We start from the raw sequence: 23,449 nt of genomic DNA, 5'->3' as shown, positions 1-23,449 counted from the left end.
ATAACTGTTTTCTCTGTAGAATTCTCAATGTTATTCTCATTTGCCCTCCTTTCTTGAATCCTCCACCTCCAACTCCCACCCCGGAAAAAAAGAAAAACAGATTACAGTAAATTTTGGCAAGGAGTTCTATTTGCATCATTTTCTTAGAAGTCACGTGCTTTGGATTTCCTCTTGTTTATGATATATTAAAATGCCTTCCAGATGTTTTTAATTATGAAAAAAAAGTTTTTAAGAAAGCAGAGTAATCCAAATAAAGTTTCCTCTTTTTTTAATGGCCAATAAATTAGTATATTCCAGCTTATCAAACTGCCCCATAATTCTGAGGATGACCTCTTTAAAGAAGGTCAGGCATTGAATGAGACAGCTACATTTGGGCAGAGGCAGGGTTTTACCAAGAACACTTTCAGTTCCTGTTTCCAATTGAGCCTGCTCTCTGCCTGGGGCCTAGCCTGATGTACAAGTCCATTGGCTGGGATTGCTTAAATGTCCCACACAAATATAAACACCTCTACAGTGTTGGGAAGATGAAAGGAATCGCTTATTGATATTGTATATGCTAACGTTTGGATGTGGGACAAGAAAGACAGCATTTAACTGCTGGTATGCAATGCTGAAGCTGGGCTGCATGAAGAGGTTTTCATTTACTGATGTTGGACGCGTGCCCAGACTGCCATAGTAGAATTCAGGGAGAAACACAGAAAGGAGGAGACCCACAGAATGGTTTTCCATGAACATCCATGCAGGGCAGAAGAATAAATACATATGAAGACCATGTTTCCAGAAATGAAAGAACTGGCCACTGGGGAACAATTGTGAGCCCCCCCAAGTCCCAACCTGGTCCTCTTCATTTGTACTTGAAGGTAACTGTTCATCCTAATTTTGAATCGGACCATGAGTAAGACTGTAATTCGGCTGAAAGAGAAAGACAGTCAGGGCAGGGCAGGAAGAAACCTTAGCTTGCTTTGCCTGTTGTTGTTTTAAGCTTAGCAAGGAGAATAAATGTGTTTTTCTTTGACTAATGTTACCAAAAGAGAAAGAGCTTTGTGGATTATAGACATGGTAGCTTTTTAAAATGTATCTGCTGAACATCTGTCATGTGGGACAGACCAGGAACCTTTTAGGAAGTAGAGATTTTGTGACTCACAATGTGAATTTAAACTTAAATGGGACATTCATTGGCCTCACTAAATGGAGTATTTTCTGATAATTAACTCTCTCATCCTCCAAATCCCACCTCATCTCTCTGTTTATAACTTTAAGCATATTTGCCAACGAAGACCAAGTGTGTTAATGATGATAGTTTTGGGGAGATAGCTCATCAAAATAGGTGTCTGCCAGGAAGTGGTGCTTGAGAAAATTTTAAATAAAGAAAGTAAGACAGTGTGACACATACAAACTAGTCACTCAATCCTCATTTACTGCATTCTGACAATATACAGAGAAGAAATGGAATCCTGTAGAAGAGAGACATTAAAAGAAATTTTACTAGATAAGAGTGGGTGGGGTGACAGAGGAAAGTTATGGGATATTCTAGAGGCTTCCAGTTCAGAGGTTAAGGAGATTGGAATTTACAGGAATTGATTGGTGTCTTGAGGAGAGAAAAGGAAGCTCACCAATGGGTCAAGGATAGTTACCTTGCTATAGGCATTCAGAACTTGGGATTTTGTAACCATGCACAAAATAAATGCCAGATGGGGCCAAGATATTGTTTGTTTCTTCAGTCAAGATATACCTAATGGTGACAGACAGAAGACAGCAGAACAAATAAATATAGCAGGGGTACCTATTAATAGCAGTGTCATCTGCCATGATAGCAGTGAGGTAAGAAAGGAATTAGATTAAAGAAAGCATCACTAGTGGCCATTCATGATGACCACTTGATGCAATTTGAATTAAAAAATTGGAAGAATCTTTGGGAAAGTGTTACATCTGGGAGAAGAACAGGTCAACAAATGAATCATGTGAAATAGGACAAATTAGGAAACTGCCATCCTTACCAAATTGATGAGACTTTTGAAGTTACCAATAGCATCAACCTAATGAACAGAGGTAAAGAAACATAGATCAAGTGGTTTGACAGCTCAGTTTAGTGAACATTTATTTCTGACTTACCATGTGTTAGGCAGAATTCTGAGTACTCTTGAGGAAACAAAAACTGACACTGGGGCAAGAATTCCCTTGGCTGCTCTAGCCAGAAAATGCACCTGCTGATGTGGCTTCAGCCAAAGGACATCTCCCTCAGATGTAGGAAGCCCACTGTAATCATTCAAGCTTTCATCTTTAGGAGGAAAGCAAGTAGGGCAGTGAGGGAAAGAAAAACAACCCCAGCTCTTTCTCCTGCCAAATCAGAGCTGTAATCCACAGAGAGATAAATGGCCCAGGCAGATCACTCTCATATTCAAAGAGTATTGCCCAAAGAGTATTCTCCCGACAGTCCTTGCCCTAAGAGTTCATCGCTTCACATTCCAGGTATGACTTGCTCAGAAATAACCTGAATGCAGCCCCAGGATACCTCCTTCTTCTCCTCTTCCTTCCTTCCCACCTTGCTCTCTCCATTCTAGGTATAGTGGCTTTCTTGCTGCTCACACTAAGCATGCTCCCACCTCAGGTTGTTATCTTCGTGATTCCTTTTACCTGCATGTATATTATTACCCTAGATATCTGAGTGGCTTCTATTCTTCTAGAGGTGTCTGCTAAAATGTGACTTTATCAAAGTGGCCTTCCCTGACTACCTTCTGCAGAACAGCTCCGATTACCCACTGCTACCTCCATCCCCTTTATCCTGCTCTTTTGTCTCCAGATTATGTATCACCAGCAGATAAACTATGTAATTTGGGGGTTATGTCTTGCCTTCTGCCACTTGAATGGGAAGTCCATGAAAGCAGGACCTTTGTCTCTTTTACTCCTCACAAGTTTCCCAAACCTAGAAGAGTGTCTGGCTCACAGTAGGTGTTGAATAAACATTTGTTGAATATAAGAATCTGTGTCCAAGGAAAAGCACAAAATGCATTTAGACACAGATAACAGATAGAGTGATTCTAGCTGGAAGTTTCATGAAGGTCTTAGGAAATATGATTGATATATCTGCTATGTGTCCAGGTCAGTGGTGGTAGGGCAGGGAGGAGAAGGAGAGGGAAAGGGCCAGAGACAGGGACAGAGAGAGGGAAAGAGATTCTTATCCAACAGTATTCTTCAAAGGCTATACAATGTCAAATCATAATGATATCTGAGAATAATTACTAAAACTAGTAAAGGCTTTGGAAACTACATCATTATGAGAGATAACTTAAGGAAATGATAATTTTCTTGATAACCGTCTCTGACCTCAGAAGGCTAAGGCCTCCTTTGGAAGGTAATATGAGCAAAAGTGGAACAATTACAAGAAAATGGATTCAGTGTGCTATCAAGTTCTAAAACCAAAAATTTAAAGCATAGAGAAATCGTGTGATGGAATGGTTGGGAAAGCTTCTCAGAGAAATGGGGGTTTAATGTGTGCCTTGTAGAATGGGTTGCAAATGCATACTTGAATAGGAGGGTGAATTTAAGGCCAACGAGAAGCAGCATGCGTAAAACTTTGGACCAAAACAGACAAACAAACAAACAAACAAACAAACAAAAACAAGAATGAGGGTAGGAGAAGCCAGTGGTGACACAGAACGCAAGGAAAAAGTAGAAATCCTTCTGTTTGAAAATCATGGCACTTGATCATGAACAGGAAGCAGTCCCATTGGTCAGGACTGTAAAGCTGAGAATTACATTCACAGCACAGAATGTAAGCTCGCTGTCACAAGCTGTATGGAGCAATCATATAGGCCACCCCAAGAAACGGGCATCAGGAGAGTGGCGTTTCTGGTGGCATTCATTGTTAAGTCAGGTCAACAAAACCAACTCCAAACACTTCTATCCTAGCCAACAGAAACTCAGAGGACAGCAACTGACATTATCATTCTTTGCGTATTTCTTCAAGAAAAGTCTTTTTTTTTTTTAACAGATTTCCAAGCTTGTAGGGTTACTTCTATTCCAAATGAAGACTTCTCTCTGTGGATACAAATAAATACTTGGGTCCCCGAGAATTTCAAGTGGGTTGGTGGCTTGGTGACCAGAAGGTGAGAGAATAGCTTGATCTTGACTGGTCGCCACAGGCAGATTCCCCACTGACAGCCATGGGGGTTTGGCCTCTGTCTGGGCTCTCGGATCAGACACCAAGATTCCTTTCTGAGTGTTAATCTCTTTGAGACCAGGCACACTCTTCCAAGAGATGTCATGTCTGTACCATTCTCCCCCAACCGAAGAGGAAGGCATTTTTGTGAGATCTATTTTTGCCAGCTCGTCCATCAGAGAATATTTATTTGTTCATTAATTTGTTTTATGAACATTGTACAAGTTACACAGTACAGTACCTTCTGATCATTTATTGCCCAGATTTATGCTCCATGACTTGATGGAAGGAAAGTGCAGCCCCAGCATGGAGCTCCCTCATTCCCTGTGTAAGCAGTTGTGCTGCGATTTACAGGGTAAAGACATTCTTTTTAGACACTGTAATTAGCACTTGTCTTATTTATACATCTCCCTTAACACTGTGTCCCCTTTAAAAATATTTTTATTTAAAATGGCATGCAAAGAAATAGCTCAGCACGCATTAGGGGAAAGAAAGAAGAAGAAACAACAAACCACTGATAAATCCATCTGTTAAAAACCACAGTACACAAATTAAAAGAGTAAGTTAACATTATATGTCTTAATCCCCTAGCGCCATGGTTTGTGCTTACTGTTTCTTGTGGAATATTCAAAAGATATTTTTTCCAATAGACCAATTCCTTTTAGTTCAGACCCTGAAAATGCTTTGCTTGTTTTAAATAGGTCCATTATGCTCTCAAACACTCATATATTTACTAAAGTCCGGCTTTAGTAAAACTAGCTATATGGTTTTCCTTCTCTATTATTTATTTTGTCTTCCCCAACTCTCCCTTCAAACAATTCTTAGTTACCCAAAGATGTTTTAAATTCCTCACCAAAGTTTGCCTACTGAATGCAAACTGTGATTCTGCCTCTAGCAGAGCAAGATGCAGTAACTCAACAGTTCTAAGATTTCTTGCTTAATTCTTAAATGTTTCCCTTCCTCCATTCCTTGTGAGATAGGTGAGAAAAGCAATTGCCCCCACTGCTTAATGCATCACAACTCAGAAACTCACTCCATCCTTGCAATTCTGAATCCCAGCCCAGCTGGCGGTTCCTGGATTCCAGGCTCTGAATATGAGTTCAGCACTTCTAAATCAATCACTCTGAACAGTATTTCTGTCAAATGGAAACCTTTTCCTCTTTGGCAGAAAAGCTTTCCTGATTTTGACTATAGCACTGGAGAACTGAACAGTCTCATAAAAGAAGCCAGGATGTAGGAGAAAAATTAAACTAGATATAATTTTCTAACATTCTCTTTGGAAGAGACCTGTTCCATTTACTGTTAGAGAAGACGAAGGCACCTCTGGACCCTGTAAGATTTTTCAAACAGTTTCCCCATTCTAGGTTAATGGCTTGTTGCAGTTTGACTAGCAAGGGATTACTTGGGTTAGGTAGAAATAGAAGGGGAAAATGAAATACTCCTTAGATTCTATTCCTCTAACTTCAAATTCTCCCTCCAATTATGAAAATGTTTTTAGAATCAAGTTATGTCACAAATTTTGCTATCTATTGCTCTAGCAGATTATGTCCTCCTCTGACAGTCCTGCTATGGGTGGGATGGATCGGTGGTACCGAGGCCTCTGGGCTTAGACAGAAGGGACAGTGACACAACAGCTTCAGAAATAATGCTTCTTCCGTTTCCCTAGGACAAGTTTAAATCCCGGAACTGGTGAATCAAGAAATAATGTCAAAGCCCTGAAAATGGTATAAGAGACTGACTCTTTGGGGGTTTTAAATAATAATAAGTCAACAAAAATCTTTATAATTTTTACTCTTCACGGAGTCAACTATTCCTGACTCTTGACATGTACCTCCTGTTGAGTACTATGTGTGATCTATCGCACCCAAGCATCGAGGTAACACAGAAACTAATGCTTCCTATATTCTCAGCTTTATGCTGTGCTCTTTCTTTCGTGTATACATAGGTCTCCCATTACCTAAAATGATCTAAAATATGTACAGAAATATAGACAGTAAGATTTATTGAGAAAAGTCCACGGAGAGGTGCTGATTTCCTCTGCAAGAGAGCACTGGAGGATATTGACAAATGCCATTTCCTGCCACTTTTCATACAATGACTATTTCGTCTATCTTGATTTCTTCAAAATGCCCCCAATAGTTCATATAATCCCTTAGATACCTTGAAATGATTTTATCTATAGATAGCCATTGATTTGTGGACATTCAATGTGAGATTTCTGAGTTCTAAGATATGTTGGCATTGGTTGTCATAGGTAAATATGAACAGTGAGGAAGAAAGTTTTCAACATATATGAGCACAACTAGCACATTTATGGAAATCATATTGGAATAAGTACATTCATTCACTCAACATTATCCAGCATTTATTCATTGAGTGTTTACTACTATTGAGTGCCAGGCCCTGTGTTAGCTATTCTAATTCACCAGTAAGAGAAACAGACATGGTCCCAACTTCATGAATTCTGGACATTGATTTCTTTGAAACAGGAGCACCAAGCTCTTAAGTTCTTTAGAGAAACATCACTGGACTCAATTGCTATAGAGTTCTGAAAGTCTAATTTAAGTGTGCAGCAGTAAGTAAAGAGCACTAAGGAAAGGCCATATAAGAGGTGTGTTTCAAATGGATGGCTAAGAAAATCATAGAGCATTTGAGCTAAAAAGCACCTTAAAGATCTTATATCCCAGCCTCCTTGTTGGAGGAATGAATTTCTTGTTTATGTTAACACAGTGGTTGATGGCTAAGTTGAGTCCATAATACACATCCCTTGACATCTAGGAAAGTACCTAACCAATCAGTGCTCTTTGAATTGTTGTGTGATAAATTCAAATTCAAATGTATTCATTGCACAGGAAAGTGTAGTGGGTTGAATTGTATCCTCCCTCCCCCAAAATTCATATGTTGGAGTCCTACCCTCTAGTATGTTAGAATGTGATATTATTTGGAAGTAGAATCATTGCAGATGTAATTAGCTAAATTAAGATGAAGTCATATGGGCATGGGGTGGACCTCTCCTCTAATATGACTGGTGTCCTTGTCAAAAGGAGAAATTTGGAAACTGACATGTTCACTGGGAAGAGGCCATGTAAAAATTGGTATTATACTTTCACAAACCAAGGAACTACCAGGAAGTTAGGAGAGAGGCTTGGAACAGATCTTCCCTCATGCCTTCAGAGAGAGCATGAACCTACAGACACCTTGATCTCAGACTTTTAGCCTCCAGGATGGTGAGACAATTAATTTCTGTTGTTCAAGTCACATACTTTCTGGCACTTCCTTACAAGAAGCCTAGGAAACTGAGACAGAAGCCAATTGTATTTTAGGCTTACTCAGTTTGCTTTTCATTCATCAAACATCTATTTATCGAGCACCTACTATGTGCCAAGCACTGCACAAAACAGTGGAGATACAAAGATGAATAAGACCCAATCCCTCACCTCAAAAAATACATGAATATACCAAAGCATTAAATAATGATGTTGGGTTCCTCCCACCCCAATCTGCGATCCACTTCCATCTGTGTGGTTCTTTCCCAATAAATATGATGTATTCCCCTAATCAACATTGGAAGACTAGATTCTACTTCTATCTCAGGCCCAGCCTCTTCCCTGGAAATATGTGAAACTTGCTTCCCAGGCATAGTAACCCTCTCCAATCAGTGAGTCATGGGCTGGGGGTGGGATTCGGGCCAGTGACAATCCCTTAGTGTGCTATTAAACCAAGCATCTCAAATCCACCCACCAGAGGAGTGCATGGAGGCCAGCACTGAGTCCCTGTCATGCTTTATCAGGGCCATAAAGTGAGTATTTAAAATTTTAAAGTTTTCAAATGAAATATACAAAAGTTGATTATTTAGCAATTTATCAACATTACCCCCCCTGTGGCAAAGGGAACAGACGATAAAATTACTCAAAAGAGGATTCAAAACTACTTTCTGCCGTTTTACTGCAACTTTAAAGAGGTCTAAAAACAAGTCTCCCAGAAGGCCCCTGGCAGGCTTTGCTGCTTGCACCCCTGAGAGCATGTTTGCATTCCTACAGCTGATACTGCTGGAGTCGGTCCCTGTCCATTCCCACGGGGGCGGCGCTCGGTGGCGCCTTCCAGGGCTGTGCCTGTGACAACCAGAAGCCGGAGCAAATTGCGGGAACTCTGGCCTGCAGAGCCAACAGTGAGACAGATTGTGACTTTGGTTGTCCCTACTTCATAATGACCTATTGCCTTTCTCCATCTCCTGGCGACCATCTGCCCCAAACCTTTCTGTCCCCACTGCCATGATGGCTGCTTTTGTGCAAAGAACAGTAAGGATGGAATGAAAGGCATGCACAATTAGGCAAAAGTTATGAATGCCCTTCAGTAGTTTCTCTTTATGGGAATGGTAGGATTCCCACACACATGACAGGAAAGGAGAGAAACAAACCGTGCTTCTCCCAAGTTGTGAGGAACATCCACGCTATTTATGCTTCTAGAAATCCCACCGGAAGAGCCTGAAAGATGAACTTTTAAGTGAATTTATGAGGGTCTAATTATCCACGAATTTTAGTGCCATTGCTATTTTTTACTTGAGGCCAACTCTGTTTAAATCTTACCTTTTTATCTAGAAAAATAAAATATACAGACTCATAACATCCAGAGTATCCCTTTTAAATGACAGAGGATAAGCCAAAAGGTCTAGTACGTCTGAATCTCTTTAAGGCTTCTTGACCCTTTTGTGTTTTTGTTTTATTGTCTCTTCTCAGCTGCTAGAGAGCACAATGGGAAATCAAAATGGTTCCCCCTATGGACTTATATTGGACTTCCTGGAACTAAGCCTCTGCCATGGTGGGTATCGTACCCTCACTTGCCACTCTGTGGAGGACAATGGGAGCGTGTCCAATTGCACCTAAAGAGTGACTGACCCAAAGTGAATACAGACAAAAATCCAAGTTCCAGCGCATGGTTATGAGATCACAGAGAGAGGGGAAAATGGTAAGGAACATACTATTATTAGAGTTAGGTACTCATTCACTCAGTCATTTATTTATTCGAAAATGTTTATTGAGCACTTAGGATGTACTGGGTACTGTGCTTACCTCTAGGGATATGATGTTGCACAAAAGGAGACATGCTTACTATCCTCGCAGAGCTCACAGTCTGATAAGAGGGAAGCCTCCATCAAATAATGATAGAAATTAAGTAATTAAAAGTAAAGTGTAAGTGCTGTGAACAATAATCCTATAGTGTTACTTGGGCATAAAATGAGCCAGTTTTACCTAGTCTGGGTGGGGGGAGGTCCTGGGAAGAGGGTCTCAGAGGAGCCTTGCCAGAAAAAAACCATCAATGAACTAGGATTTAAAGAAACTGTAGGACTCAATTAAATAGCCAGAGTTGGAGGTGGGGTTTGGAATGGGGGAGAGAACATCCCAGGCAGAGTACGCAAAGAGGTCATGCATCCTTTGTTGAAGAAAGAAGGGCACATTTCAGGAACTTGAAGACCTGTGTACCTGAACACCTGAAGGGAAAGGTGGGCAATGAAGCTGGAGTGTAGTGGGAGGCAGCCAGTCCATGCAGGGCTTGGCAGACCCTATTAAAGCTTTGGAAGTGATCCAAAGAGCAATGGAGAGCTATTGAAAGGCTTAAAGGAGAGAGAGTAACATGAGGAGGAAACCATTGTCCTGCTAGGATCAGGTAGAATTAGCTGCAACACACGAAAACTTCATGCTGCCCCCTAACTCCAATCCAAGCCCAGAGCCACACCTCCTAGAAACCCAGAGTAACAGTTTACCATGGGAGCCCTAAAGGCTCAAATCATTTTATTTTCTTGCACACTGATTGAACAATTTCATATTCCCCAACAAAGGGGACAGTGAACTATTATTTAAGATGCAGTGATCTGGACTACATACGTCACAAGATTAGCGACTACGAATAGATTTAGAAAACAAAATATTCCATTTGGAGTATCTCAGCCGAGCCACCCGCTAGAATAGCAAGTAAAACTTGTTGAGGATATTTCTGTATCACCTTTAATTTACTTCAACCTCTATAGCTAACTTCTAACACAGTACATATTCCAGACAATCAAAGATTATCAAAAGTGATAGTAATGTAATGTAAGATGTTTACCTTCAGAAATAATGAGCTGATTCATAATAACAGAGCAATAACCACACTTCCATGTTACTGGCCAAGAAAACCTGGCTATTACCCAAATTTGGGTAAATCACACCACAAACACATGTTAATTTTGGCTGCCCCTCCTTACTTAACTAAATGTTTATTTCAAATTATCTGAGCTCCCTGCCTTCATTTTCATCCCCTCTTCAGTACATTGTGGTTGGAGGGCTCTTTTCAAAACTTGGATTTGCTCGTGCCATTTTGCCAGTAGCAGAGCCTTCACTGGTTGCCCCCATTGCTGGGGGCAGGGGAGGCGCGCTGATGGCCAAACAGCAGCAGGGCCATGAGGAAGCCCCGCATGCAGCCCCACTTATGTCTCCAATTTCCTCTGGCCCTGTGCTCCCCACCACTTTCTGTACCTGGCGCTCCATTGGAGGGGAAACAGTGCTGTGAACGAGATCCAGCCTCTGTCTTCAAGACTCATGCGGTCTGGTGAGAGATGTTATGTTACATTACATGGATTCCATTATTGCTACATCATCAGGCAACGTTTGACACAGTTAAATGCAGGATGCTAACAGAGCACAAGTGACCAACACTTAATCCAGGCTCATAGTATCTGGGCAGTTTTTCTGGATTCAGCGTCCTCTAATACGTAGCTCCAGGGATGAAGACCACACAATTGAAAACTTAATTATATGTGTTCTGATGCAGGCCACTCTTTTTTTTTCTTCTTCTTCTTCTATGCTAATCTTGTTTCCCAAATTATATTGTCAACTCCTTGAAGGCAAAGACTATTACTTACACTTACGTATCCTGAGCATTGTCCATATAGTGCTGACCACCTGGTACGTGCTTCTAAATATATGGTGACCAATTAATAAGACTGTGAATTCTTGCCTCAGAGTGTGAGAGGCAAGGGAGAAGTGGTAAAAAAGCTGGATATACCAAATCAACAAGGAATGGAAAGCATATTTTTTTTCCAGCTTAACAGTGATAATGATATAATGACTGTTTGATTTAATTGGCAGGTAGGAGCTAGGAAAAGACCTCACTAACTCACACTAATGAGAGGTAGGCCCATTGCAGTCCAACGGAGGTTGCTCTTAGTAATTGATTTTCTATTTTTAAAATATGTGCTTAGCTCACTCTGGCCAACCTACACACCAGTTGACTGCAACACAAAATACACTTTGTTCTTTCGTTTTGTCAAGTGTGGTTGCATTTTAATTACTTATGATAACACTTAATAGTATATTAGTAAATGTCCTGTAGTGTGGCATGTAAAAATAATGAAGTTTCAGTAATATGAGAACATGATAGAGCTCTCAGCTATTAAATCTTTGCTGAGAAGTGAAATGAGGCTGCAGGGTTCTTTGTGAGAATTGGGGGTTTGCAGATTAGGGAAGTGAAAATTAGCAAAGTTTTTCTGAATTCCATTTATGAGGTATATATATGGTGGTATTTTAAAATGTATTGAATATGACTAATATGTTTGAGTATGACAAATATGTTAAGATACATGGTTCTTTTATGTAGGCTGCTTAGTAGATATTAAGACTTTAAAAAAAAATAGGCCTCAGCTGGTTTTTTACTTGATGGTGTACTTTTATATACTTTATTTTTATTTCTGAGTCCCACAAAACACATTCTATCTCCAGATTATTAAGAATAATTTGAGCATGTGAAGGTTTTTTAAATTTCAAATTAATCTTTCTTATGGTTATGGATGGAATTATAATCATTTCCTGGGGAAAAATAAGATTAATGTTTTAAAAGTTATATAAGACTTCATATTTTTGCTATTGGTATATTTTACATAGTTTTTTTTTTACATAAATATTCTGTTACATCCAACTTTCCAATTCTAAATTCCAGAAATAAATTTTACAAGATTCAGTTGAATAAATGTCTGCCAGAAGACTCCACCAAATTCTACCTCCAAACACCATCCCCCCTGGAAAAAAAAAAGAGGGAGCCTTTTTCTCTGCAGCAGGCTCTTCGTTCTTTTCTACCATTTTAGAAGTGTTTGCCCAGTTCCTTTGTCTTGGTAATTGAAAATGTTTCCCAGTCCTTTCTGGCCTTCTCTGCAGACCATTTCTTCTCATTCTTTGAATAGCTCCTTCTTCATTTCCTTGCCATTTTGTCCTCATCCCCATGTTCTCTCATAGCTCATCCCTCATTCTCTTAAAACCCTTGTTGGCACCATGTTCCTGTTCTAATTGGTTCTATTCCCTCATCCACTAATTTTGTGAGTTCTTTTTCTCTCTCATATTCATCGAGGACTAAAATAAGAGTTTTGTCCTATTACTAAAAGATTGAGAGTATCTGTGTTTTGAGGTTGTACATTTCAAGTGGCCAATTTTTATGGCACATTTTGTATCATGACTCTAAGCTAATTGTTGAGAGAATAGGAATTGAATGCTCATAATAAGAACACTCATGGAAAGCATAATCATATTGTAGAAATAAAAATTCAGAGATAAAGAGGTCTTATCTCTACTTTAAGGATTGATAGCAAAGGCAACCTTGCAAATAAATTTCAAAATTACTAGCCCACATTAATATTTTGGCACTGCAGCTTCTGTTTATGTGTTTTGTTTATAAAATGAAGAGAATAAGTATAAATATATATCTAGTCATTCATAGGGATTACAGTTTTTATTTGCTTTATGCAAATAGTAGATAACTTCTCTGGAAACTTGGTTATAAGCACTCACGATACCTCTCACGAATAGGGAAAAGATATGTAGGCTGTGGTGTCTCAAGAACATGGCTAATACAAACAACTTAGAAAATATGACATACTAGGTTTCCCAAGAGGAGGCCCAGGGCCTCAGGTCAATAGGAAGCTCATAGAGGTAGAGAACACAAGGTAAAGAATACTTGGGAGAATCCTTCGAGAGGCTTGAAGACGGTTATAGTACCTCTATCATCATATCAGCAGCTGAGGGGAAGTATTTTGTTCTTAGGGCAAGACATTGGCCAGCAGAATCAGATTCAGGGCTAGGGTATCTCAGAATAGGGATTTTCCAGACAGTGGGCAGAAACTAAAACAAAAGCATACAAACCTCAGTCGAGGAACTTTGGACACATGAAGAAAGGCATTCACTCAGGAGCTCAATGGCCATTGTAGGAGCACTGGGTCCTTGATCTAATTAATAGCACACAAAATGTAAGAGCACAGTGGTTAAGGCTGAGGTGATCAGATTCTGCTGCACTAGGATTGTGAGGGGAAAAAATATATTGATGGCTTTGGGAACTATGGTGAGTGTCACCCCTCAGGAGAAGTAATTAAGAAACACAGCTGGGTAAGACAGAATCAGAGGCTGACAAGCAGTGATTTCCAAAGTAAAATATCTATGGCTATATATGTATCCATTTAAGTACACAAATAAATATGCATTTATGATAAGTATGCACATATACCAACACAACATAGCTACTTTCCATCTTGCATCAGAGAAATTGGTGCCATAAAGGGTCTAGGCTAACATGTAGAAATACCACTCCTTTATATACTCCAAATGCATCCAGACACCTACGAAATTTGACATTCTTGTGCTTTCCAGTTTCAAAGTACACTAGGTACATACTAGAGAACAAAGGAAAGAAATTTTTTTTTTGAGAACTTCCATTTCTAAGCAATGACAAATCAGATAGCCTAAAAACTCTCCCAGCAATGAAACACCTAGAAATTTTAGCAAAACAAATATATAACATACATCCTTTTAAGTGGATAGGCCAGAAAATTGATTGACAAGAAGTGCAGTGAGCTGAAGCTGATACTTCAGTGCTAGTAGGAAGAGGTTACCAGATTCAGAAACCAAGGAATAAGAAGCAAGGTGCAGAAGCCATAGTAAGGGAGAGAGTAATAACTGAGACCTTATTTATAAATCTGAAACCAGGCAGCGTAAGTTTAAGAACCCTACCCACCTGTACATAAAAATAAGGATGCTTTTCTGTATAAACATAAGCTCTAAGTGGGAGGGGGAAGGAATTACACACTTTTGAGAATTTACAATCTTCTTCTTTCCATTAGGCACGTGTGCTCTCAAATTTATACTAGCAGTGTGAGCAAGAACCCTCTCAAACTAAGAAATTTACATGTCATGGGTCTAACATGGAATGATGTATACAGTCAAACACACCCAAAAAAATGATGAAGGGTTAGACCCTCCCAACAGGCTAAATACGATTCTCACAGATAAATCTTTATTCAAAACCAACTCTCACAATTCAGAATTTACGAAACATACGAGAAAATAATTCACCATGAACAAGAGTGATCACATGCAGGAATAAGAGGATTATATTTATATATGCATCCTACTCTCACATAAGAAGTTTAGATACTATAAAATAATTATGTTTAAAATAAGTAAATACTTTCAAAAGCAGTGAGAACATGATACAGGAATAAGATACCATAAAAAAGACTAGACAGCTATTGAAACAGGGGAAATAGATCATGTAAAATTTTTAAATATAGTCCTTAAAAATATAAAACTAATGATCCATTTAAACACAAGATTAGATCTAGCTAAAGAGAGAATTAGGAAACAGGAGGACAGATCTCTGGAAAATATTCTCATGATGTAGTATAGAAAGATAAAGAGAAGGATAAAATGGAAGAGAGTTTAAGAGACATTGAGGATCAAATTAAAAAGTCAAACATATATTCTGAAGGAGTCCAGAAGAAGAGAACAGAGAGAATGGAGAAGAGACAATATTGAAATGATAATTGAGAAATTGTTCCAAATGTATATGAATGTGAATTATCAGATTCAGGCAGTACAACTAATCTCAAACATAATAAATATAATTGAATCCACACCTAGACACATCATACTGAAACTTCAGAACACAAAATTTTTTTAAAAAGGTTTTATGTTTTTATTTGAGAGAGAGAGAGAGACCATGTGCAGGGGAAGGATCAGAGAGAGAAGGAGAAGCAGACTCCCCACTGAGCAGGGAGCCTGATGTAGGGCTGATCCCAGGACCCTGAGATCATGACCTGAGCCAAAGGCACTTAACCGACTGAGCCACCCAGGCACTGCAGAACATCAAATTTTTAAAAAGCTTCTAAAAGTATCCAAAGAAAAGAAAGAACACTTTTGAAAGAATAAAAATATACTGACAACAGAATTATCAATAGCAATACTAACAATCAAAGATAGTGCTTTCAGTATGTTGAACCCAAATAGTCATCAACTGAAACTATGCTGTTGTGATCACCCTGCAGAGATGAATGAAGTCTCCACCCAAATTTCAGGTCAAATATCATGACTGATGGTGCCACACAAACACCAACAAAGTATGAAAAGATTTATTGATCACACAATGTGGCTTTATGGAGAGAATAGACTCCCAGGCAGTTCTGAAAAGAACCTGAAAGAGTATGGAATGAAACTGTCTTATGATGGTTACATAGTTCGGGGCTGAAGTGAGGATTTCTTTGCATGATCCAGGGTTTACATGGTTTAAGCTTTTTGCATATGAGGACCACAGTGTTATGGTTGTAGGAATCCATCATAAGATGTAGTAATCCATCATGCTATTCATTCTTTCCAGGTTAAAAACAGACCAAATTGGATTTTTAAATAGAAAAATGGTGAAGATGCTCACCCTTTTCTAAATCAGTCTTATATAATAGGTTTCAATCCTTAGAAGCCTTATTTTAATTTATAGTGGGCATATTGACTGTTTTAAGTGGGGGCAGGGCGGTGACAATATTCATCAGATCTTTTTTGCCAAGCCAACTCTAAGTCCCAAAGAATTTAATTTTAGTTTATTTATCACTGAAGCAGAGTATTTGTCTTCATTATGGGGTATTTTAGGGCACTGGGTAATATGGCTATGGGAAATTAAAGCAAAGTAATAGTTCCAGCAGTTAAGATGTATCATATCTGTTTGTGCTCTACATTATGTTCAACAACTCCCCTAAGATTACAGGTGGGATATCATTTGAATTTAGTGGAATCTCCAAGGATAACTGTAATTTGAGCCCCAGTATTGATTAAGGTCATGAAGTGTGCCCATTGACATATCTCAGTAGATGTTAAAGTTAATTCATAACCTATGTTATAAAGGCACAAAAACCAATCGGTTTTGTCTTTTTGTAAGATAATTTCTTTTACTAAATTTGGATTTCTAATTGGGTCAATGTATAGACTTTTGTGTTCATATTTTTGTTTCCTTTACCCTGTATTCAGGATTTTTTTTAATTTAGGGGTTTTTTGTTTGTTTGGTTTTGATTTTATTCCTTTTATTTATTTTTATATTTTATATATTATATTTTATATTTATACTTACATTTCTTCCTCCTTTGAATTTCATGTTAGTTTCAACAGGGTTAGGGGCCTCCCCCGTGGCAATGGCTGAATTAATAATGACTTGGCTGTGCCACAGGGGTGTCATGGCTGTTAGCCCTATAATCCTGAGTATCAAAATCTTTGTTGGTGACAGGGACATAGTTAGCAGCAGTAACACTGGCATTTTGTTGGATCCCAGTGAGAAATCTGCTTGTTGGAGCATGGATGCCAGCTCCCCACATGGTGAATGTTGTTCTTCCTCCGCATGAGTGACCACCGAATGGGCCTGTATCGTATACCAGATATCTGTTTTTCTCCCGAGAGCCCTATAGGATGGGAACCAATACCTGTTTGAGAGTCAAAACCAACAGTCACAAGGTAAGAGTTGTTCCCATTATACTAGCATTAGTCATGGCTTATGATGTAATCAATAAAAACAATTCAATGTGAGACATACAGTTAGGTCTGTGCTGAGCACACAATTCAGGGTCCCTGTAAAGGGTCCCAATCCCACATCCCCGTCCTTAAATGCCAATCAGCAAAGCTTCCAACTTAGGTTTAGTAGGACTCAGCAAACCCAGTATGAAGAAGCACAGTTCAAGGCACAAACTTTCCAGGAGGCAGCCACACAACTAAAAGAACATCCTAGTCAGTGGGCAGCAGTGTCATTTAGCAAGCCAAAGCAAGAGAAGAAGTCGTTGCTCAGATACTTTCACCAATTGCCATGGTCACTCCTCAAAGACAGAATGGATCCACACTCAACCAAAATATGGTTCAGATGTTGAAACTAACAATGCCACACATACACCAAGAGGATATGGAAAAGATATGGGGAGAACGGGGCAGGTTCTCCAGCGGGTCCAATATATGGTTTGATAGCAGAGGGAGGCAGATGGATTGGAGTTTATGGTGGGGTTAGGGGCTGTATATGGGTTAGGAGTTCTCTTGTGTGGACCATGTGTGCATGGTTTGAACTTCCTGTTGACTCTAAAAGAGGGAGCACCCAGGCTTTCTCAACAGCTTTTGCAGATGAGTGGCAGGAGGAGATGGGCAAATGGTGAGACTTGAAAGGGACCAGCAGTCAAACATCAAGTATGGAACCAGACTATTACATATATAATTAATTAACTATTACTCAAGAATGGGGATAAAGTCAATGTTCTTAAAAAATACTGAGTTTATCATAAGTAGAATCTCAGTGAAGGAATGAGGATTGAAGAATATACTTCCGGTCAAAGAAACATAAAGCCAGAAGGAAGGTCTGAGGCGTAAGATGGAATGGTGAGCAAAGTTATGGGTAACGTCACCTGGGAGAGCCTATGATGAGGCCCAGTTCTTGCAGAGCCTGCTAACATTGCTTCAACTCATCAACTTATTTGGTTACATTCACAGAGCACCATGTTAGTTGCTGACACTGTGGCAACGTGCAAGGTATGGAATGTCCCAGACCTCATGGAATCTACATTCTCATGAAGAAAGGAAGGCTGTGTGCACATAAACTGGCTGTTCCTGCTGCTTCTGCAAATTCTTGTGGTCCTAACACCATATTCTGTTGGTTCTTGTTCTTTAATTTGACAGGCTGTTCACCTCAGGTGCAAGAACACGTCGATTGCTCTGCTACTTCCCCACAAAACAAAGTGTGCTGGGTCTGATGTGCACAGAGCCTGGGGTGTTTACTCTGAATCAGAAAGGGGAGAAGGGCACCTCCGTTACTGCAACAACACCCAAGCACCTGAAACTGACGCTCAAGACTCTTTGTAACATCTTGAAGTCACTGAAACAGCCATGGATCAACAGCGATCAACAGTAACTTCCTAATAAAGCTGTTTAAAATGAAGTATCCCTTTCTTTGTTCTCCCAACCAACTTTTTCCTACCTTTTCTTTAGTCTTTATTCCAATCTGCTTCTATTATTATTCATTGTATTCTTGGTGAGACACAATATCATGATCCTAACGAACATGATTCCTGAGTTTAGAAGATCTGTGCTTGCTTCCTGGATTGCCTCTGTATCGATTGTGTGATTTTAGGCAAGGTTACTTAATTTTTCCAAGCCTTAGATTCCTAATCTATGAGATGGGAATACTAATAGTACTTAACCATATAGTGTACAGAGGATTAAAAGTGATACAGCCTACCATGTGTATTGCTCAAAGCTTGACACAGATGACAAAAGTAATGTTAGCAAATATCATTGACCTGTTTCCCCCACTGAAATGTAAGCCTTTGAAGGTGAGAGAGCGTGTCACAATCTGCTTGATAAATCAACCTCACGTAGGACTGCGATATGTGTGTGTGTGTGCATGTGTGTGTGTGTGTATGTGTGTGTATGTGTGTCTCAGTAAAATTAACATTTATTCTCAAATTCATTAAGTTCAAATTCATATTTAATCCTACCACTAGATTTATGCTTCTCTCTGCTTCACATCCCTCTTTGTTTTATCTCGATTTTTTTAAATCTCTTTCGGTTTCTTCACCTTTTTGTCTTCTCAATCTCAATAGTCATGAAAGTCCCAAGAGATAGGTGAGAAGAATGATTTTAAAAAACCCTTTTCATAAGGTGAAGCAGTCATGGAATCTAAATGAGATTTAATTTTGGAACTGCCCTGGAATAAGGACGTCTAGGCATAAACTCTGAACTCCTAGCCACGGCAGCAAGTCTGTCCCCCAGCTCCCCAGCGGTGGGCCAGTGTAGGGTGGTGTCTCGGTGCAAAGATAGTGAACTGCGGCAATGGCTCGGGTCAGCGTAGCGGCCCTGTGTGTAGTTGTCCTCCCAGGGTCTGGCCAAGGTATCAGGAAGTTCTGTCTCCATGCTGATTTCTTGAGTATAAAACTCAAACTCCATCACGGTGGCCGCCATTACTGATGAAATCAATTAAGCGAGCAGCACTACCTGCTGAAACTGACCTAGCAAAGACGCAGGAAGGGAGGGCAGCGTAGAAAAGATGAAACAAAAAGATAGTGAGCCGGCTTTTCTTCGGGCTGTGTTTTTAGAAACGTAAGTTCCCTCAACGTGTTCTTTTACACCGCTTTAACAAGTGCTTCCCCAGCAACTCGAAACAACCCCCTGCTTGGCCTCATTCCTGAACCTCACTAAGTTATTACAGTTAATACTGTGGTTAATGGTTTCTAGAAAGACGATATGTATGAGCATCTGAGTGTACACATTTTGGCCTAAATATTGAGAAATCATAGGTATGTAATGCAAAGCCTGGGTGTGCCTGCCTGTAGAAAGTAGCTTATTAGGATTAATCTTTTACAGAGTGACTAATGCACAGGGAATGAGGCCCCTTCCTCTCTGACTCGTAGAGGTTTCGTCCAAGTTCTCAAACAGGTCTCTTTGGAATGCAGCTGGTCGTTGTTGAAGACTCTGCTCAAAGATATGGAACATAAAAACCTTGGTGTGTGTGTGGGGGGGGGTTTTTTGTTTTTTTTTTTAACTTTTGTATACTCTAGCAAGTTCTTGAAAATCAAATGGCAGAATCTAAGCAGAAGACCGACTGCCAAAACGCATGCCCAGTCGGGGAAAAGTATGTGGGGAATCATGCAGCATACTTCAAGAGCTACAAGTGCAGCCTGGTAGAACTCTGTATTACCTTCTGTTCGGATTCCTGAGCTCTGCCAGACTTTTGTTTGAAAAAGCATCTTTATGAAGCAGTACATTTGTTATGTTGTATCTGAGAATACTTTGTTTTCACCTTGGTTCCTGCTTTTAACTTGAGTGAACTGACTTGCTCTCTTGAGCTGCTCTTACAGGAGAGACCAAAAGGACACAAGGCAGGTGACATTATACTGAGGATACCAGGCCGGCCTTATTAGGGAGATATTTTTTTCTGCTAAAATGAGCATCAGACAGTAAGAGTTTTTGTACTAGTGCTGTAGTCAGCTAATAAAAGTCAAATCCTCTTCCAGGGAAAAGTAATTGTTACTCCTTGTAAAAAAAAATAAATAGCTGTTTTATCAATAAAAGCATACAGAGCTGAATACCTACACAAAGAAATTTTCAGTATGATTTATGGCATTTCATCACATTGAACTGCATTCCAAGTAATTCACCCTGGCAGTTTTACTCTCAAAATGGAAATCTTTATATTTTTCTTGCCTTCATCAAATGAAATGAGTTTGTGTTCAACCATAGTCCATATACTTGATAATTTGTCTGACTGGGTAAGGTTATTAGCAATTGAAGAAATAAACCCATTTGGATTTTCAGAGAGAGTTAACAGAAATAGGAGATTGCTATGATGATCTCTTAAAAATTACAATGTAACACACAACAGTGAGATTTAAGTAACAAGATTTTCCATACACCAATAACACCAAGGAAATTCAAACTCAAATTCCCTCAATTAATTTCCAGGGATTAAGAGGTTGGTATTGAAGTCAGTGAAAGATACATTTTACAAAGCTGAGAGGTCATTCGGTTCGGAGAAGCAGACCAAACATACACTATCTTTAGAGTTTCTGTGGTTAAAATGCACTCGATCAGTTGGGTGAAAGATTTTGTAAGATTCTCCAGTCTGCTCAGAATGAAGTAGATGGAGGCAGTCACAGAGGATCCTGAAAGTCTTGACTGACAAAACGTGAGGCCTGTAAGGGCACCTGAAGATTATTTAGCACAACCCCATACTTTTATAAAGGAGGAAATCGAGGCCTGCAGAGATTAAGTGACAAGGCTAACACCATTCTGCTGGTCTGTGTAGGTGCTCACTGTCCTGCCTTTCAGATAGAGATCTTCTAATTCTCCCATCAGATTCTTTCAGGAATTAATGATTTTCTTGAATTTTATTTTGATTCCTTTTGATTTTATATTTTATAATGAAGATGATCATTTTTGGGTAAAATACTGATATAGAGAGTTTTCAAAATTGTTACTCTTTTTAACTTCCATTTAGCCTCTTGTGACATTACCAAGAAGTGCAGATGGCACTTTACATTTGGATTCAACTCTTCAAATTACAAAATACTTGAATATTTAAGACTTGCCAATAATATAAGCTACTTACTATTTAACCAAGTGAGGATGAGCAAAATTAAATGACTTTGCCAAGGTCACACAATCAGGCAATAAAGAAGTCAGAATTTGAACCCAGCACTTTTTATTGTTTCCAACACATAAACTGTGGGTGGGTAACTAAGGTAAAGGGGTCAACTCAAAAGGTTCTCACTGAGGAGGAGGAGGAACTGAACTGTTCATTTGCTATCTTTCTGTAAGAGCTTCATTTGGTGAAGAGATTTAGACCCAAACAGAAATCTCATTTTTACCTTATACTAGTTTAGGGACATTGGTTAAGTGATCTCTTTAAGTCACAATTGTCTGTTTAATGATGATAATAACCATAGATTTTTCTGTAACTATTAAGTGACTAGAGAAAGAAAAAGAGAGTTGTGTTTCTGTGAATTTCAGTTAACACTGTTGGTAATTATCCTTTATATCTTTCAGAATGTAAGCCCTTTCAGGGTGAAGATATGTGTTTTGTCTTTAATGCAGAATATCAACAATGACAAGATATGGCCAGCTATATATCCCCAGAACTTAGCATGTTTCTAGAAGAGAATAGGTGTCCAATAAATAGTTGTTTTTATTGTAGTAGAGTTTAATATTGACTTTGAAAATAAACCCTACCCTGGGTTGACTGGCTGGTTGGCTTCCTATTTCTGTTTTTATTTAAGTATGAGATGAGAGGTGTGAATTTTCTTTCTTTTTTTTTTTTAAGATTTTATTTATTTATTTGACAGAGAGAGACACAGCGAGAGAGGGAACACAAGCAGGGGGAGTGGGAGAGGGAGAAGCAGGCTTCTCGCGGAGCAGGGAGCCCAATGCGGGGCTCGATCCCAGGACTCTGGGATCATGACCTGAGCTGAAGGCGACGCTTAACGACTGAGCCACCCAGGTGCCCTGAGAGGTTTGAATTTTCTATTCTGTCTTAGGGTCTCAGTTCTCACGTACCTCTCAAGTGGTAAGCATCTTGCTCTGCCATTGTTTCTCTGGTGTTTAAAATTAGAGTATGTAAGTCTTGTAGCACGCTCTCTAGCTACTTGTCTGGCAAGCTAACCATCTTATCTGATGCTCAACCAAAGAAACTATCTAGTCCAGTGGTAGAGGAAAATTGGCTATGTGGAACTTAGTGATAAATTAGACTATACTTACTGTTACTTTTTGAAATTAGACTATACTTACTGTTACTTTTTGAAATTTGATGATATACAGTTTTTAATTTACATACCAGCTTGACCTACCTCATGAGGTCCAGTTTGACCAAAAACTGATTTTTTGGGTTTTATTTATTTGCAAATCAGACTGAATATAAGACACAAATATATACACATGTATATTTTGTATTACCAGTTGACTGAGAAAGAGAAAGCTCAAGCCTAGTTTACAGATGTTTCTGCATGATATTCAGGCATCACCCAAAACTGAGCAGCTGCAGCACAACACTGCCCTTTCTGGGACATCCTTGAAAGACAGTGATAACGGGAAATCCTCCAGTGGACAGAACTTCAAGCAGGACACCTAGATACACTGCACAGTAAATGGCAAGAGGTAGGGGTTCATATAGATTCATGGGCGGTGGCCATTGGTTTAGCCAGATGGTTAGGGAATTGGAAGGAACATGATTGGAAATTTGGCAACAAAGAAATCTGGAGAAGAGGTATGTGGATAGACCTCTCTAAATGGGCCAAAAAAAATGTGAAGATATTTGTGTCCCATGTCAATGATTACCAAAGGGGAACTCTAGCAGAGAAGGATTTTAATAATCAAATGGACAGGATGAACTATCCTGTGGATATCAATCAGCCTCTTTTCCCACAGCCACCCCTGTCACTGACCAAGGGGCTCATGAACCATGTGGCCATGCTGGAAGGGATGCAGGTTATAC

At 39.4% G+C, this 23,449-nt stretch overlaps 1 long non-coding RNA gene across 1 annotated transcript; it reads left to right on the top strand.

Annotated features, from left to right (window-relative positions):
- The first annotated feature begins 278 nt into the window (after positions 1–278).
- On the top strand, positions 279–18,403 carry LOC145721115 (uncharacterized). Its single transcript, XR_014144581.1, has 2 exons — positions 279–860; positions 18,145–18,403. It is a non-coding gene; the product is annotated as an uncharacterized LOC145721115 (long non-coding RNA).
- The last annotated feature ends 5,046 nt before the right edge of the window (positions 18,404–23,449 follow it).

Source organism: Leptonychotes weddellii, chromosome 4 (genome assembly GCF_054177405.1).
Source record: "Leptonychotes weddellii isolate Sample4059 chromosome 4, ASM5417740v2, whole genome shotgun sequence".
Taxonomy (NCBI): domain Eukaryota; kingdom Metazoa; phylum Chordata; class Mammalia; order Carnivora; family Phocidae; genus Leptonychotes; species Leptonychotes weddellii.
Note: the sequence above shows the minus strand (reverse complement) of the source record. Positions and strands in the feature narration are given on the sequence as shown.